The 18,164-nt window shown below is 38.9% G+C and overlaps 1 long non-coding RNA gene across 1 annotated transcript; it reads left to right on the top strand.

The window, feature by feature from the left end:
- The first annotated feature begins 45 nt into the window (after nt 1-45).
- On the top strand, nt 46-16,715 carry LOC115507273. Its single transcript, XR_003966597.1, has 3 exons — nt 46-109; nt 824-924; nt 16,093-16,715. It is a non-coding gene; the product is annotated as an uncharacterized LOC115507273 (long non-coding RNA).
- Nucleotides 16,716-18,164: the final 1,449 nt, after the last annotated feature.

Raw genomic sequence — 18,164 nt, 5'->3', positions numbered from 1 at the left:
GTGGGGTGCGCCATGTTGGGGGAGTGATCATTCCGTACGGAGGGTGGGGAAGCCTCTAAACTCACAAGGCAGAGCAGTGGAGCCGTCTCACAGGTGGCGCAGAGCATGGGTGCGAACGTTATTCTGGGCGGTCTTCCTGGGGGAGGGGGTCTTTGCATCTGTACTCTGGATCTGTGCAATAATGTTCAGAGAAGTTGAAGGGCCTCTGGAAAGACGCAGACGTGCCAGTGGCTGTTCTCTCCTGGCAGATACCACAGGATGAGAAGGGGGAGAAGTCAGACTGGTTTACAGTCCCCTCCTGGAACATACCACGAAGGAAGAAGGGGAAGAAATTGGGGGTGTGCAAACCCTACTAGGATGTAGCACTGGGGGGAAAAGGGGAGAAGTCAGTGTTAGATTCCCCTCTGCTGTGCTTGTGGGGGTTGGCTGTGGGGGTCTGAATGCTCCCATTAGTCTACATTATCTCCCACTCCAGCAACCCCAGATAAAATAAAAGGTATAAAATAATATATCTTTTGATTTTTTCTTAATCTAAAGCAATATGGCAATAAAAGCATCTTTAGGGAACCATTATTTTTATTTCCACATAAAATAAAATCTGCATAGTGATAGTCCCTTTGAAAATGTAGTTTTAAGACAAGACCGATTCTGCCTGACTTCAGCCAGTTTGTTGTCCCTAATAGTACTTCCCATATAGAAATTCTGGAGATGCCTATACCCTTCTAGGAGATGTCACTGGGCAGAAAGAGAAGAAGTCCCGTTGCCATTACCTGGGAATGCATACTTTTCCTTCAAAACCAAGTTCAGATATCTCCTCCTCCAGGGAATCCTCCTGATCGAGGTAGAAGGCCCTGTGCCCCGCTGAAGGCCTTTCTGAATCGTCAGGTGAGGAAGATGTTTTGAGAGGAACTGACACAGTCTCAGGTATGAACTTGCTGGATGCTCTCAGCCCAGTCACATCCCCTCTGGGTCTCAGTTTAACAATCTGGAATGTAAGGGTGTCCTACTCAGCCTAAGACCATCTGGGACTAATTTGTGGTCTGAAAGATCCATCAATCAATGAGGGAGACCACATGCCAGAGGAACCACGGATTATTTCACTAATCAAAGGAAAAGATAGAGTTATAGGATTCTGAAAACTGGTGAAGTTCAGATGAAATATAAATGAAAGTGTTTTGGTAACATGAAAGCAAAACAAGGCCGTATGTGAACTGCAAAGTGAACCGAGTCCTGTTTTTTTGGAAACGATAAAATTAAGATAGATGTAGAGTGTTGTGTCTAAGTACCCTTATCTCTGTTCAGGTTTGAAAATCTTGGCTGCATTTTTGGGTCTGAGTGACTTACAGTCTCCAGCAAGAGTAGGATGTTTCATTCGTACTGATACCGTTTTGAATGGCAGTTTTTTGATAGTCTATGATTGTAGAGAAGGAAGTTTCCCGGCAACTAAGAAAGTAGTAGTCACTCAAAATAGAGCTCTGTGTGACATTACAGCTGCAGTCCTTGGGAGAAATAATGTTTCCTGTTAATTTTGCATCTGTGATTGTTCTCCCAGCCTGATGAATGGCAGGGCAGGTTTTTATAGTCTGAGATAATTTTTGCTTTTTACAGTGTTGGACTCTCTAATTATTCCAAATTCTCTTTCTACATCTATAAGCCTGGTCTGAGAGTTTATTGAATGAATAAACGAAGAAGAAATTGAATCAAGGGTAGCATGTCTGGCATGCAGACACTTCTATACAGAGCTCCAAGAATCACTGTTAATGAAAAAAGGGGGAGGCAGTGCCTGAATGGCTCATTTGGTTAAGCCTCCGACTTCAGCTCAGGTCATGATCTCATGGCTTGTAAGAAAGATAATCATATTAAAATGATTTCCTGATATATAAAACATTTCAGTGGTGATCTACAGGCATACCTTGAAGATATCTCAGGTTTGGATCCAGACCATTGCAATAAAATAAATATTGCAATAAAGTGAATCAAATGGATTTTTGGATTCCCTGTGCATATAAAAGTTGTGTTTACATGGGGGCCTGGCTGGCTCAGTCGGTTAGGCCTCCAACTTTTGGCTCAGGTCATGGTCTCGTGGTTCTTGAGTTTGAACCCCACATTGGGCTTCCTGCTGTCAGCGCATAGCCCCCTTCAGATCTTCTGCCCCCCCTGCCCCTCCCCCTGCCTTCTCTCTCTCTCTCTCTCTCTCTCTCTCTCTCTCTCTCTCAAAAATAAATAAACATTAAAAAAGAATCATTGTTGATGTTGTTGAACATCCTAATAGTACTACGGTTATGTTTAAAAAAATAATAGGTCATCTGTTAGACCATTTCAGAGAAGGAAAGATAGAGCCAATAAACATATGAAGAGATGTTCAAAGTCATTAGCGATCAGAGAAATACAAATCAAGACATAATGAGGTTATGTTTTACATCCATTCAATTTACAAAAATTTCATTCCGTAAATACCAAGAGGATGTGCACCCACAGGATCTTTTTGCCCTGTTGAAGGAATGTGAATCAGTGTAACAGCTTTAGAAAGTAGGCATTCCCTCCTACAGTGAATATTTACATATCTCACAATCCAACCAGTCCACTCTTAGGAATATACCCAAAAGAAACACTCTGCACAAACCTAGGATATGCATGACAATCTGTTCACAACAGCAAAACCAGGAAACAAAAATGGATGCTCATCAACAGGAGTCAAAATGAATAAACTAGAACAATGCTCAACAATATGGATGAGTATTAAAGGAAAAGAGCCCTGTAATTCCCAAAAGATTATATAAAGAATAACACACTTTCACAAAATTAAAAGCTACTAGTATAAAGAACATAAATTATTTAGGATTGTGTGTAGTTGTGATAAAATCATATTAAAAATAAAAGATTGATGAACTTGGGATTCAGGATGATATTTACCTCAGTTAAGGGGAGGCAGGTCAATGAATTGGGGGACCACATGGACAGATAGGGGTTATTGTCAAGGCCATACAATGGGTGGTAGGCACATTAAGTACTAACCTTATTATTAAAACTATTTAAATTAACTGGGAAAATTAAACTGTTAGATAAAAATCTAAATATAAAAAGAGAAAGTCGGCATGGAGAAAAGTGCTGTCCTTTCCTTGAATGGGGCAAGAAAATCTTTGGCCCCAGCCTAGAGATGCCATCCAGTGGTAGGATGAGCAGAGAGGCAGGAACTCCAGACCTTGACACTTACTGTAGCCCCTGACAGAGATGCTCTGGTTCCATTACACCTGCTCAAGTGTCTTTTCTTTAGATGTCTTTCTTTCCTGACTTACCCCACTACTCTCTAGCTCCTCACCATGCTTTTGTTTTCTTCATAGCCTTCCTTTAAAACATTTTTAATGTTTTTTTTTATTATTTTGAGACAGAGAGAGATTGAGAGAGCAAGGAGGGGAGGGGCAGAGAGAGAGGGAGAGAGAGAAGATCCCAAGTAGTTTCCCCACTGTCAGCGCAGAGCCTGATGCGGGGCTCCATCTCACAAACAGAGATCATGAGTTGGATGCTTAACTGACCCAGCCACCCAGATGCCCCTACCCTTCCTTTTTACCAGAAATGATTGTATTCATGTGCTGTTTGCTCCTTTACTTGTTCACGCTGATAATGAAGTGATTTCTGCTTCTCACATATGTGGAGTAATCAACTACTTTATTTTTGGTATCTCCACCACACATGCAGAGAGCAGTAAAACACAACCAGGTTCATCGTCTTAAAAGATTACTTATTCCCTTCAAAAGACTCTGCAAGCATCTCTGAATGACACAATTAGTTACAAAATTGACTTGGTAGGAGTAATGCAGGAAACAGTAAAAAGATGCAGAACTTATAAGTATATATAAGACCCTATTTGTTCATCCATAAAATATTTGTTGATCGCCAGTCACTGCTCTTGATGCTTGATGTTTGGCAAAACAAAACAGGCCCTAAATTCCTAGCTTCATGAGCCCAGCATCCTAGTGGGAAAGAGGGCAATAAACATTGTTTATCAAAAGTTGATAACTGCTAAAGGGGGTGGATGGGACATTGACATGAGTTAGAAATGTGGGAGGGAGGGAGGGGAGTTGCCACGTCAAATAGATCAGTCTCCTTTTTTTTTTTAAATTTCAGAGAGAGCGTGAGGAAGGGAAGAGGGGCAGAGGGAGAGAGAGAAAATATTAAGCAGGATCCACGCTTAGCATGGAGCCCTATATGGGGCTGGATCCCATGACCCTGGGATCATGACCTGAGCCAAAATGAGGAGTTGGACACTCAACTGACTGAGTCACCCAGGAGCCCCTAGAGATCGGAGTTTCCTTTTAAACTCTACAAATGACTGTCTTGAATCCTGGAGCAGGCCAGTTGTGAATCTTCCCATTTATGCCAACGTCCAGTTGAAAACAAGTAAGAATGCAAGGTCAGAATATTTTCACATCTGCAGCTAAGGACATAATGATGAGCACCTCTTTGTCCTACAGTAAATACAAAGATCAGTCTTCTGATCAGTCTTGTCTTGCACACTTTCTTTTAGTAGATGAAAAATATTTCACAACATTGTAACATATTATCTGTCTCCCACTGACAGAGATAGAACACTTCATGAAAGCATCAGGTTCAATGGCTAAGCAGGAACCCTCAGCTTACTTATTCTACACCCAGCTTTTAATTTTTATTTTATTTTTTAGGTTTTTTAAATTTTTTTAATGTTTATTTTTGAGAGAGAGAGAGAGAGAGAGAGAGAGAGAGAGAGAGAGAGGAAGAGAGTGCAAGCAGGGGAGGGGCAGAGAGAGAGGGAGACACAAGTTCTGAAGCAGGCTCTAGGCTCAGAGCTGTCAGCACAGAGGCTGATGCGGGGCTCAAACTCATGAACTGTGAGATCATGACCTGAGCCGAAGTCAGACGCTCAACTGACTGAGCCACCCAGGCGCCCCTTTAAGTTTTTTTTTAATTTTTAAGTAATCTCTCCAACCAATGTGGGGTTCAAACTCACAACCCTGAGATCAAGAGTTACACACTCTGCCAACTGAGCCAGCCAGGTGCCCCTACACCCAACTTTAAAAAAAAATGTTTTGTTTTATTTATTTTTGAGAGAGAGAGAGAGAGAGAAAGCAGGGGAGGGACAGAGGGAGAGGGAGACACAGAATCTGAAGACAGGCTCCAGGCTCTGAGCTAGCTGACAGCTCAGAGCCTGATGAAGGGCTTGAACTCACGAACCATGAGATCATGACCTGAGCCAAAGTCAGATGCTTAACCAACTGAGCCACCCAGGCACTCCCCTACACTCAGCTTTTTAATGGAAAATTTTTACATTACACAAAAGTTGAAAGAATTGTGCTATGAACATTCAAATGCCCTCCACCTGGATATAATAACTGTTACCTTTTGCCACATTTGCTTTATCTTTTTATACATACGTACATACATACAGGCCCCATCATTTAAAAATGATGTCCATGGAAACCAATTTGTCAATAAATTTCATAAAAAAAAAAAAAAACAAAGTCAAAAGAAAACAAAACAAAAAACTACCAAAAGTAAAAAAAATAAATAAAAAAAAATAAAAAAAATAAAAATGATGTCCAGGGGAGCCTGGGTGCGTCAGCATCCGAGTCTTAGTTTGGGCTCAAGTCATGATCTCATGGTTCATAAGTTCAAGCCCCATGTCAGGGTGGAAGCTGACAGCTCAGAGCTGGGGTTTTCTCTCTCTCTCTCTCTCTCTCTCTCTCTCTCTCTGTCTGCCCCTCCCCCCTCTCAAATAAATAAACTTTTATAAATAAATAAATAAAAATAATGTCCAAAGAAAATTATTTAAGTCATTGAAGGTTGTATTCAGCTGATGGGCATTAGGTAACACCCTGATTGAAGCAGGATTAGGGTTTTTATAGGGGAAAGTTGAATATGTATCTTTGCAGTTTGGGCTTAGGTGATAGTTTTGTGTACTTTAAGGGAAACTCACAGTTAGAGGGTTGCTCTTGTTTTTGTTCCCCTCTCTCGATGAGAGCCACATACCAGAAGAACAGCACTTTCTGAGAATTATTTTTGTAAGCCTTGTGGCTTATCTGCTAGTCAAAGTTCATGCTGGAGGGGAAGGGATAGATAATGAAAGGAAGAAAGAAAGAGAGAGAAAGAAAGAAAGAAAGAAGAAAGAAAGAAAAAGAAAGAAAAAGAAAGAAAGAAAGAAAGAAAGGGAGGAAGAAAGAAAGAGAAAGAAAGAAAGAAAGAAAGAAAGAAAGAAAGAAAGAAAGAAAGAAAGAAAGAAAGAGAAAGAAAGGGAGGAAGAAAGAAAGAGGAAGGAAAGGGAAGGGAAGGACTCTGGCATGTTTGTTTTTTAATACCTTTCTACAGTAAACTGTGGACATCATGCTCCCTAAAGGCTAAATACTCAGCATGTATCTCCTGAGGGACTGAATATACAAACAGATAATGGCTAGACCACATACAATTGATCCTTGAACAATGGAAGTTTTAACTGCGGAGGTCCACTTACAGGCAGAATTTTTTCAATAAATACAGTATTGTAAATGTATTCTCTCTTATGATTTTCTTAATATCATTCTCTTCTCTAGCTGGCTTTATTGTAGGAATACAGTATATAATACAAAGCATGTACAAAATATGTATTAATCGACTGTGTTATTGGTAAGGCATCTAGTCAACAGTAGGCTACTAGTAGTTACATTTGGGGCAAATCAAAAGTTATTCCACTGTGTTGGGGGAAGGGAGGTAGGTGCCTCTAACTCCTGCGTTGTTAAAGGGTCAACTGTATATGACAATAGAACTCTGACCTACAAGCTCTGTAGCAACAAGCCTGGGAAGCCAAACCGCTACCCCTCCAGCAATGGGTCTAGATAGTTAGGATCTGGTCAATGACCACAAGCCTCCTTATTTTTTGCCTCCACTCTCCACTTCCGGCTCAGGTCCAACCAGAGAAAACCAAATCTGCTCCCCAAACCAATCACCCAGGATGCCCCGCTTCTAGTTAGCTTGCCTACAGCTTCCCCATGCCAATGGCTTTGCAATTAGGGCATACCTGAAGCCTTCCCTTTTCTTACTGTAAAGTTTTCCCATTCTTCTGCTTGCCTTTGAATCTCTGCCAAAAGGCAAGTGACAATGTTGAACTTCCTTGCTATAGCAAGCTTGGAATAAATGGCCTTTGCTTTTCTCTTTTGGTCTGTCTTCATTTATTTCCACAAGGCATACATGAAGTCTTTCCTTCTTTCACTATAAAACTTTCCCACGTGATAGTGGCTGACTCCCTTGCTATAGAGACCTGTGTAGTTTCTGTTCTCATTTCGGTGATCTTTGCATATTTCCACGCTCCTAAGAACAAAGACTTTTTTTTTTACATAGCCACGAGCCCATTCTCATATCTAAGAAATTTAAGGTATGATTTTCAATTTAATTTAAAAATTATCATATAGTAAAATTAACTTTTTGGTGTCTAGTTCATTAATTTGAATACATGTATAGATTTGTGTAACCACCACTGCCATCAGGATACAGAAGAATTCCATCACTTCCCCCCAACTCCTTACAAACACCTCATCACGCCTAAGAAATTTAACAAGGATACAATAATATTATGTATCCCAAATTCAAATTTTTCTAATTATCCTCAAATTTCTTTCCAACTTTTTAAAATCCCAAATCCAAACAGGGTTCATGCATGACATTTGGCATTGTGCATAGCATCATGCCTCTTTAGTCTCTAATCTCTCTTTAATCTAAGAGGATTTTCCCAGCCTGTTTTGTCTGTCATGACCTTGTTATTTTTGACCAGCATTTGCCAATTGTGTTGTAGATGGTTCTGCATTTCTGATTGTTTCCTCATGAATAGATTCAGGTCAAAGAGCTTGGGTAAGAAATCTGCTTGGGTGATATGTCCTTCTCAGTGAGTCATGTCTGGAAACGTGTGTCCATGCATCCTGTATTTGGTAATGCTAAGTTTAACTTCTTCATTGCAAAGAAATCTTTTTTCTTTTGTATTTAATTACTTACCTGTGGGGTGATTCTTTGGGGACACTGTGAATAATCTTTTCCCTCAATGTATTAGTTTGCTAGGGCTGCCATAACATAACACCACAAAGTGGGTAGCTTAAATAACAGAAATCCATTTTCTCACAGTTCCAGGGGCTGGAAATCCAAGATCAAGATGTTGACAGGTTTGGTTTCTCCTGAGGCCTCTCTCCTTGGCTTGCATATGGTCCCCCTCTTGCCACATTCTCACAAGGTTGCTCCTCTGTGTACCTGGTATCTCTCTGTAAATTCTAATCTCCTTTTATAAAGACACCAGTCTTGGGGCACTTGGGTGGCTCAGTTGGTTAAACGTTCCACTTCAGCTCAGGTCATGATCTCACGGTCCGTGAGTTCAAGCCCCCAAATCAGGCTCTGTGCTGTCAGCTCAAAGCCTGGAACCTGCTTCAGATTCTGTGTCTCCCTCTCTCTCTGCCCCTCCCTCACTCTCACTCTGTCTCTGTCTCTGTCTCTGTCTCTCTCTCAAAAATAAATAAACATTAAAATATAAAGACACCAGTCAGATTGGATCACCTCTTTAAAGACCCTATTTCCAAATATGTCATATTCTTGGATACTGAGGGTTAGGGCTTCAACATACGAATTTGGGGGGAACAAAATTCAGCCCACAACACTCAGTAAGCATTCACAAAATAGTTTTATCATCCATTGATGATCTTTGCCTAAACAATGATTAACTTGGGGTTTGCAAAATGGCTGTTTTCTAATTCTTTATTTTTCTGTATTTATTAGTTGGCATTGTTCTGTAAACAGTTTCCTGGGGTGCCTCGGTGGCTCAGTTGGTTAAGCGTCTGTCTCTTGACTCAGCTCAGGTCTTGATCTCAGGGTCGTGAGTTCAAGCTCTGTTTTGGACTCCACGCTGGGTGTGGAGTCTACTTTAAAAAAAAAAAAAGAGTTTTCCTTCCTCTTGCATGTTTGTTTGTTGAGAATTATTATATTCATGTGCCAGCATCATAATGTATTTGCATCATAATGTGTACATAATACACAATTAGTGCTTAAGAAATATCAGTGCAATTAATGAATAATAAGTACTATCATAACATTCTACTAGAACTCCTGGACACAGTCTGTACTCATAGATTCCAGTTTCCCTCCCAAATTGCGATTTGTCATATATACTAGTCCCCTGATTTTTCTTTGTCTTGCTCTGAAACCATGTTTATTCTTACTTCTAATGTTACATCTAGATGCTTCTTGATTCTGTTGACTGGAATCATGCTGATCATTTGATTTCATTGATTTCTTTGAGTCCTACTGATGAACACTTGGATTTTCCAGTATTTTCTATTTCACACAATGCCACAATGAACCACCTTGTACTATACCTTCCAAATGTGTATAGGTGTATTCCTAGAATAGAGTCCCAGAAATGTAGTTTCTGAGCCATAATTAAATGCATTTAGAATTTGCTGAATATTTTCATATTCACCTCCATAGGATTGTATCACTTTGACTACCCCCCAACTATAGATGAGAGTGTCCATTTTCCCACAACTTCACCAACAGAGAAAGTTGTTAAATTTTTAGATTTTTGCCAATCTGATAAGTGAGAAATGATATCCCAAGTATAGTTTTAATTTTCATTTCTCTTAGTATGAAAGTGATTGAGTATCTTTTCATATGTTTAAAATCATCTGTATTAGTTTTTCTCTTAATGATTTTTGTCCATGTTTAGTTCAGTTAATATGATGATTCATACTAATATTCTTCAAAAATTTTAAACTCCCTTGTAGTCCTCCTTTAGCCTTATTTGGTTATGACATAATATTCTTTTAATGTACTGTTGGATTCTGTTTTCTAATGTTTTACTTAGGAACTTTTTTCTTTGATGTTCCTAAATTAGAATGCTCTAAATTTTTTATTTTTCTGCAGAACTTTACAAGTCAATATACACACATGTTAACATCACCACAATCAAGATAACAAATATTTCTATCACTGCCCCCCACCAAATTTCTTCATAAGTTCCTCCATCCTCACTTCCAAATAACCACTGATGTGTTTTCTGTCATTAGAGATTCATGTGCATTTTCTAGGATATTATAGAAATGGAATAATACAGTGTTTCTTTTCTGTCTCTGGCTTCTTTCATCCAGCATAATTATTTTGAAATCACTCAGGTTGTTCTGTGTATCACTTACTTTTTATTGCTGCATAGTATTACATTGTATGGATCCATCACAATTAGTCTATCCATTCAACTCTTAATGGATCTCTGTATTCTTCCCAGGTTTGGGCTATTATAAATATTCATGTATAAGTCTATGTGTGGACATAGCTGTTATATCTTTTGGGTATATATGTAAGAGTGGAAAGGCTGGGTCAATGGTAGGTATATGTTTACATGTTTAAGAAACTCCCAAGCTGTTTTCCAATGTACTTTTACAATTTTACATTCCCACCAGCAGTTTATGATAGTCCCAGATGGTCCTCATCCTTGCCAATGCTGGGCGAAATTGTCGTTTTAGTTTTAGCCATTTTAATGGATGTCAAGTGATATCTCATTGTGGTTCTAATTAGCATTTTCCTGCTGTCTAACGAATCTTTCTGTTTGCTTAATGGCCATTTGTATGTTTCCTAAGGAGAAAGCTTAGATTATTGATGTTAGTCTTTCTCCTTTTCCAATATTCAATATTCAATATTCAAGGTTACAAATTTCCCTTTAATACTAGAGGAGGCCAGAGACAGCAACCTCTTTGACATTGGCTATAGTAACTCCTTACTAGACATTTCTCCAGAGGCAAGGGAAACAAAAGCAAAAATGAACTATTGGGACTTCAAAATAAAAAGCTTCTGGGGATGCCTGGATGGGGTTCAATTGGTTAAGTGTCCAACTCTTGATTTTGGCTCTAGTCATCATGTCACAGTTCCTGAGATTGAGCCCTGCATCAGGTTCTGCACAGACAGTGAAGACCCTGTTTGGGATTCTTTCTCACTCCTCTCTCTGCCCCTCCCCTGCTCACACTCTCTCACTCTGTCAAAAAAGAAAAAGAAAAAGAAAAGATAAAAAGCTTCTGCACAGCAAAGGAAACAATCAATAAAACTAAAAGGTGACCTATGGGATGGAAGAAGATATTTGCAAAAGACATATCTGATAAAGGATTAGTATCCAAAATCTATAAAGAACTTCTCAAACTCAACACCCAAAAAAAAGAAATAACCCAGTTAAGAAATAGCAGAAAACATGGACACACATTTTTCCAAAGAAGATATCCAGATGGTTAAGAGATGCGTGAAAAGATGTTCAACATCACTCATCATCAGGGAAATACAAATCAAAATCACAATGAGATACCACTGCACCTGTCAGAATGGCTAAAATTAAGAACATAGGAAACAAGAGATGTTGCGTGAGGATGTGGAAAAAGGGGAACTCTCTTACATTGTTGGTGGGAATGCAAACTAGTGCGGCCAATCTGGAAAACAGTATGGAGGTTCCTCAAAAAGTTAAAAATAGAACTACCCTATGACCCAGCAATTGCACTACTAGGTACTTACCCAAAGAACACAAAAATACAGAATCAAAGGGGCACAAGCACCCTGATGTTTATAGCAGCATTATCTACAATAGCCACATTATGGAAAGAGCCCAAATGTCCATCAACTGATGAAAGGATAAATACACACACACACACACACACACACACACACACACTGGAATATTACTTAGCCATCAAAAAGAATGAAATCTTGCCATTGCAACGATGTGGATGGAGCTAGAGTATATTATGCTAAATTAAATAAGTCAGTCAGAGAAATACAAATACCATATGATCTCACTCATATGTGGAATTTAAGAAACAAAACAGATGAACATAGAGGAAAGGAAAAAAAAAAGAGAGGGAGGCAAGCCAAGAAACAGACTCCAAACTATAGAGAACACACTAAGGGTTGCTGGAGGAGAAGTGGGGGGGTGGCCTAAATGGGTGATGGTATTAAAGAAGGCACTTGTTGGGATGAGCACTGGGTGTTATATGTAAGTGATGAATCACTAAATTCTACTCCTGAAACCAAGATTACACTATCCGCTAACTAACTAGAATTTAAATAAAAACTTGAAACATGTAGAACAAACAAATAAACAAAAACCCCACAAATTTCCTTTTAAACATTGCTTTCACTGTATCCCACAAATTTTCATAAGTTGTATTTTTCGTTTTTGTTTCCTTCCAATATATTTTTAAGTTTGTTTATTTTGAGAGCGAGACAGCATGCAAGCAGGGGAAGGGCAGAGAGAAAGAGGGAGAGAGAGAGAATTCTAAGCAGGTTCTGCACTGCCAGCACAGAGTCCAACACAGGGCTCGATCCCGTGAACTGTGAGATCATGACCTGAGCTGAAATCAAAAGTCGGACGCTCCATCTACTGAACCACCCAGACTCCCATAAATACTTTAGGATATTTTATTTTATTTTATTTTATTTTATTTTATTTTATTTTATTTTATTTTTAAAAAACTTTTTTAACGTTTATTTATTTTTGAGACAGAGAGAGACAGAGCATGAACGGGGGAGGGCCAGAGAGAGGGAGACACAAAATCTGAAACAGGCTCCAGGCTCTGAGCTGTCAGCACAGAGCCCGACGCGGGGCTCAAACTCACGGACCGCAAGATCATGACCTGAGCCGAAGTCGGCCGCTTAACCAACTGAGCCACCCAGGTGCCCCACTTTAGGATATTTTAAAGCTATCTTTCTATTAGCTATCTTTCTGTTTCTGGTTTTATTCCATTGTGATATAAGATCATACTTATTATTTCTATTATTTTAAATCTGTTAAGGTGTGTTTTGTGACCCAAAAAGTGGTCTATCATGGGGATGTTTCATGTGAGCATGAGAAGAATGTGTTCTGCTGTTATTGGATGAAGTATTCTAAAACTGTCAATTAGATCCAGTTTATTGATGGTTCTGTTCAGTTCAACTATATCTTTACTGATTTTCTCCCTGTCAAATCTATCAATTACTAAAAGAGCAGTGTTGAAGTCTCCACCTATAGTAGTAGATTTGTCCTATTTCTCCCTGCTGTCTGTCCATTTTTTCCTTAGGTATTTTGATGCTCTGTTGTTAGGTGCATGCACATTGATTGTTAGGCCTTCTGGGAGAATTGACCCTTTTAGCATTATGTAATATCCCTCTTTATCCCTGATAAATGTCATTGTATTGACGTCTGTTTTGTCTGAAATTAATATAGCTACTTCGTCTTCCTTTTCATTAGTGTTAGCACTTCTATTTATATATTTAAACATAGTTATACATGTTATACATGTATACATGTTACACATTTACACATGTTAAAATGGGTTTCTTATAGACAACAACATAGCTGGGTCTTGTTTTGTTTTTTGGTTTTTTTTTTTATCCACTCCAAAAGTCCCTGTATTCTAATAGGCGTCTTTAGATCATTCACATTTAAAGTGATTACTGATATACTTGGATTAATATTTACCATTATTAACTAATTAATTAATTAATGTTTGGGGCACTTGGGTGGCTCAGTCCATTGAGTGTCCGACTCTTGATTTTGGCTCAGGTCATGACCTCATGGTTCATGGGACTGAGCCTAACATTGGGCTCTGTGCTGATACCATTCTCTCTCCCTCTCTGCCTTTTCCCTGCACACACACACTCTCTCTCTCTTTCAAAGTAAATAAACTTTAAAAAAATTTTTAAGAAGTATTTACCATATTTTGAACTGTTTTCTATTCATTGCACTTGTTATTTTCCTTTTTAAAAATCTTTCCATAATTTTTGCCTTCTCTGCTTTTAATTGATCGTCTCTTAGCAAACCAATTATACTTCTTTTTAAAATTTTTAGTGGTTTCCCCTGAGTTTGCAATATACATTTACCACTAATCCAAGGCTACTTTCAATTAACACTATACTACTTCATGGGCAGTGCAGGTCTTATAGCTAAGTATTCGCAATTCCTCCCTCTTGTCCTTTATAATGTTGCTGTCATTTATTTCATTTATCTATATGTTATAATCATGTAACACACGATAACTATTATTATTTTGAATAAGTAGCTGACTATTAGATTGATTTAGAACAAGAAAAATAAAATAGTTTAACTTTGTAGGGGACAAAATCCTTTTTCCTCTACCCTCTTTTTTAAAAAAATTTTTAATGTTTATTTATTTTCGAGAGACCGAGTGTGAGTGGGGGAGGGGCATAGAGAGAGGGAGACAAAGAATCTGAAGCAGGATCCAGGCTCCGAGCTGTCAGCACAGAGCCTCATGCGGGGCTCCCGAACTCATGAACCGTAAGATCAAGACCTGAGCCGAAGTCGAACACTTAACCGACTGAGCCACCCAGGCGCCCCTCCTCTCCCTTCTTAAATTGTGTACCTGGGGCCCTGCTAATTAAACTGACCAAAAGAAAACCAGATTAACAGGAGAAACAGTTATGGAGCCTGCCTTTCAAAGCAGAAAGAAGTGAAGACCCCAAAGAGATAATTAGACCTGGGGAGTTATATTCCATTTTAACAAAGGGTAATTGAGTGTAGAGAAGAAATTAAATAAAGGAAAAGGAAATTTGGTCTTGGGATGGGGGAATAAATTGTGGGAAGGTGATGGGCAAATAAGGATTGTTTAGTAAGGTTTGTTATGCAGACTCAAGTTATCAGGTGAGAAAGGAGTTGTCTCCAGCATCTTTTTTCCTTTTCCTAGTATAGGAGAGGAGGACACCTTTACAAATGGAAATTTCCTTTACAGAAAAGAAATCTATGCCCTGCTTTCAAATGGAAAGCTGGAAGGCAGAGAGCTAATTGCTTTCAGCTCAAAACACTCCTTAAGCCAAATTGGTATATTTGGGGTTGGCATATCCCAGTTCCTTTCAACTTCATTGATTCCTCTCCAGCACTCTGCTTTTTTAATGTAGATCTTACTTTCAGACCTATATTATTTTCCTTCTTTCTGAAGAACTTCTTTTAATGTTTCTTGCAAGGTAGATCTGGTGATGAATTCTCTCAATGTGTGTTTGCTGGGAAAGTATTTCTCCCTCACTTTTGAAGGGTATTTTCACTGGTTATAGAATTCTAAGTTGTTGGGTGTTTTTTTCTTTTAACACTTGAAAAATTTCATTCTGTTCTCTTATTGCTTGAATGCTTTCCAAGAAAAAAGTCTGATATAATTCTTATTTTCGTTCCCCTATAGATAAGATGGCTTTCCCCACTCTGGATTCTTTCAAGATTTTCTTTCTGCCATTGGTACTTCAGTTTGAATATCATATGCCTAGGTGTAGATTGTTTTGGTACTTATGCCATATGGTGGTCACTGAACTTGATGAATCCGTGGTTTGGTGTCTGCCATAAATTTTGTAAAATTCTCCGTTATTATTTCTTCAAATTTTCTCTGCTTCTTTCTCTCTTTCTTCTTCTGATTTTCCAACTGTGCATATGTTACACCCTTTATAATTGTCTCACAGTTCTAGGATATTCTGTGTGGGGTCTTTTATTTGATATTTTTTTCTATTTGCATTTCAGTCTGGGAAGTTTCTATTGATATTATCTTCAACCTCACTGATTCCTTCCTTTGCTATGTCCAGTCTACTTATGAGCCCATGAAAGGCATTCTTAATTTCTGTTACAATGTTTTTGATTTTTGGCATTTCCTTTCAATTCTTTCTTAGGGTTTCCACCTCTCTTCTTGCAATACCTATCTGTTGTTACATGTTGTCTGTATTTCCCCTTAGAATCCTTAACATACTTATTTTAACTTTACATAGTTATTTTAAATTTCCTAGATGATAATTTCAAACTCTATGTCATATCTGTGTCTGGTTCTGATGCATGCTTTGTTTCTTTAAACTGTTTTTCTTGGGGCGCCTGGGTGGCGCAGTCGGTTAAGCATCCGACTTCAGCCAGGTCACGATCTCGCGGTCTGTGAGTTCGAGCCCCGCGTCAGGCTCTGGGCTGATGGCTCAGAGCCTGGAGCCTGTTTCCGATTCTGTGTCTCCCTCTCTCTCTCTGCCCCTCCCCCGTTCATTCTCTGTCTCTCTCTGTCCCAAAAATAAATAAACGTTGAAAAAAAAATTAAAAAAAAATAAACTGTTTTTCTTGTGTTACAGTGAATACTCAGCACCCAGGAAGAGACAAGCAACATGCACTCGGGGAATCAGGAAAGACTGTTTATTTCACACAGGTGCCAGCCCAGTGAAGTCACCTCCAAAGGCTGAGCGTACTGCTCAGGTTTTACTGATCTTTTACACATATCTGCTTCCGTGTTGGGCTGGACTAGTATAGTCAAGCTTCTGTTTCCTGACCGCTGGCTGATTTGAGAGGCAAGCAATATTGCAGAAGCCAAAAGCATACAAGGGGAATATCTGGCCTCAGACATCTGGCTGGTCCTTTTTAATCTGCTTTTACCAGCTTTACTTCTCACTTGCTTTTAGCCTGCTTTTATAAGTTTTTGTTGAAAGCTAGACATGATGTGTTGGCTATCGGAGGTGTATGGGCCTTTAGTGTGAAGTTTCATGTGAATCTTGTTGCATCCACACGACTCCTGAAACAGAATGCTGTGGGCACCAGTGACAGTCACAACAAAGTTTATTACAATGAGAGGCAAGGCCAACACTCTTGATAAGAGTGCGGCCCTGAACAGCCGGGGCACAGAGTTTTTAAAGCCGATCACATCGTTTTATCATCACCTGGGAACAGAACAAAGAAAGTTTCCAGATGAGTCAGAAACAGTTGCCAGATGAGTTAGAAACAGTTGCCTAATGAGGTGTTTATTTTAGACTTTCTGCCTCTAAGTTGCAACCAGTGGATCTCCTTGACCCTGCCTCTGATGCTCTTTTCTTTGGACTTTTGTTTCCTTAACTGGTGAAGCCTAATTTACAAGAGTATGAGGCGTAGTTTACAAGAGTAAAGCAAGGCTGTTATCTCTTAACCTTCAGTATCAACACAAAGCTGTTATTTTTCAAGCAATAGCACTGCTAGGAATTTACCCAAGGGATACAGGAGTACTGATGCATAGGGGCACTTGTACCCCAATGTTTATAGCAGCACTCTCAACAATAGCCAAATTATGGAAAGAGCCTAAATGTCCATCAACTGGTGAATGGATAAAGAAATTGTGGTTTATATACACAATGGAGTACTACGTGGCAATGAGAAAGAATAAAAAAAAAAGAGGTTAGAGTGGAAGAGAGCCAAAGCATAAGGGACTCTTAAAAACTAAGAACAAACTGAGGGTTGATGGGGGGTGGGAGGGAGGGGAGGGTGGGTGATGGGTATTGAGGAGGGCACCTTTTGGGATGAGCACTGGGTGTTGTATGGAAACCAATTTGACAATAAACTTCATATATTGAAAAAAAATAAAAAAATAAAATTCAAAAAAAAAAAAATAAAAAAAACCTCTTCACTATCAATAAAAAAAATGTAAACAAGTATGGACCTTCAGTTTATGATATGCATGTTGAAGTCTTTAGGGGTGATGTGTGCTGGTTATTGTAAAACGTATTGAAATGCATCAGAAAAAGATGAGTTGATGAGTGGAAAGAGGGTGTATAAATGAGTATGAGAGATAAATATAATAAAATGTGTTTTTATGCACACTCACTTTAAAATTCTTTCAACTTTTCTTTATGTCTGAAAAAAATGTTCACAATAAAAAGTTGGAATGAATGTGTCATACTGCATACAATTGTTTCTGATTAATTTTTTCTACATAATACTCCTCATATTGTTGGGTCTCACTGTACATTGTTCATTTTGACTCCTTTGGTGAGCATCTGATTTGTTTCCAGGTTTTTATGTTGTGAACAGGCTTTCATGAATGTCCTTTTACATGTTTTCTGGGCATGTGGGCAAGAGTTTCTCTTGGGGTTACTCCTAGGAGTGGACTCGCAGTGTGGTGAGGTATTTATAGAAGGGGATGCCAAACAGTTTTCCAAAGTGCTTCACTAATTTACCCTTCCATGAATAGTGTAAGAGATCTTGTGGGTCCACACCTTCACCAACATTAAGTCTTGCCCAGTTGCTTTATTTTTGCCAAATGAGAGGGTATATATGGGATCTCACTGTGGTCTCAATGTGCATCTCTTTGACCATTAATGATTTGCTAATTTTATTTTTTCTGTTTTAGCTTATACTTAATTCCTCTGTGGATATTTTTTTCCCTTTTCTACAATTTGGACTG

This window comes from Lynx canadensis, chromosome X, assembly GCF_007474595.2.
Source record: "Lynx canadensis isolate LIC74 chromosome X, mLynCan4.pri.v2, whole genome shotgun sequence".
In the NCBI taxonomy this organism is placed as follows: Eukaryota; Metazoa; Chordata; class Mammalia; order Carnivora; family Felidae; genus Lynx; species Lynx canadensis.
The sequence above is the reverse complement of the archived record's forward strand: the minus strand, read 5'-3'. Positions and strand labels throughout refer to the sequence as shown.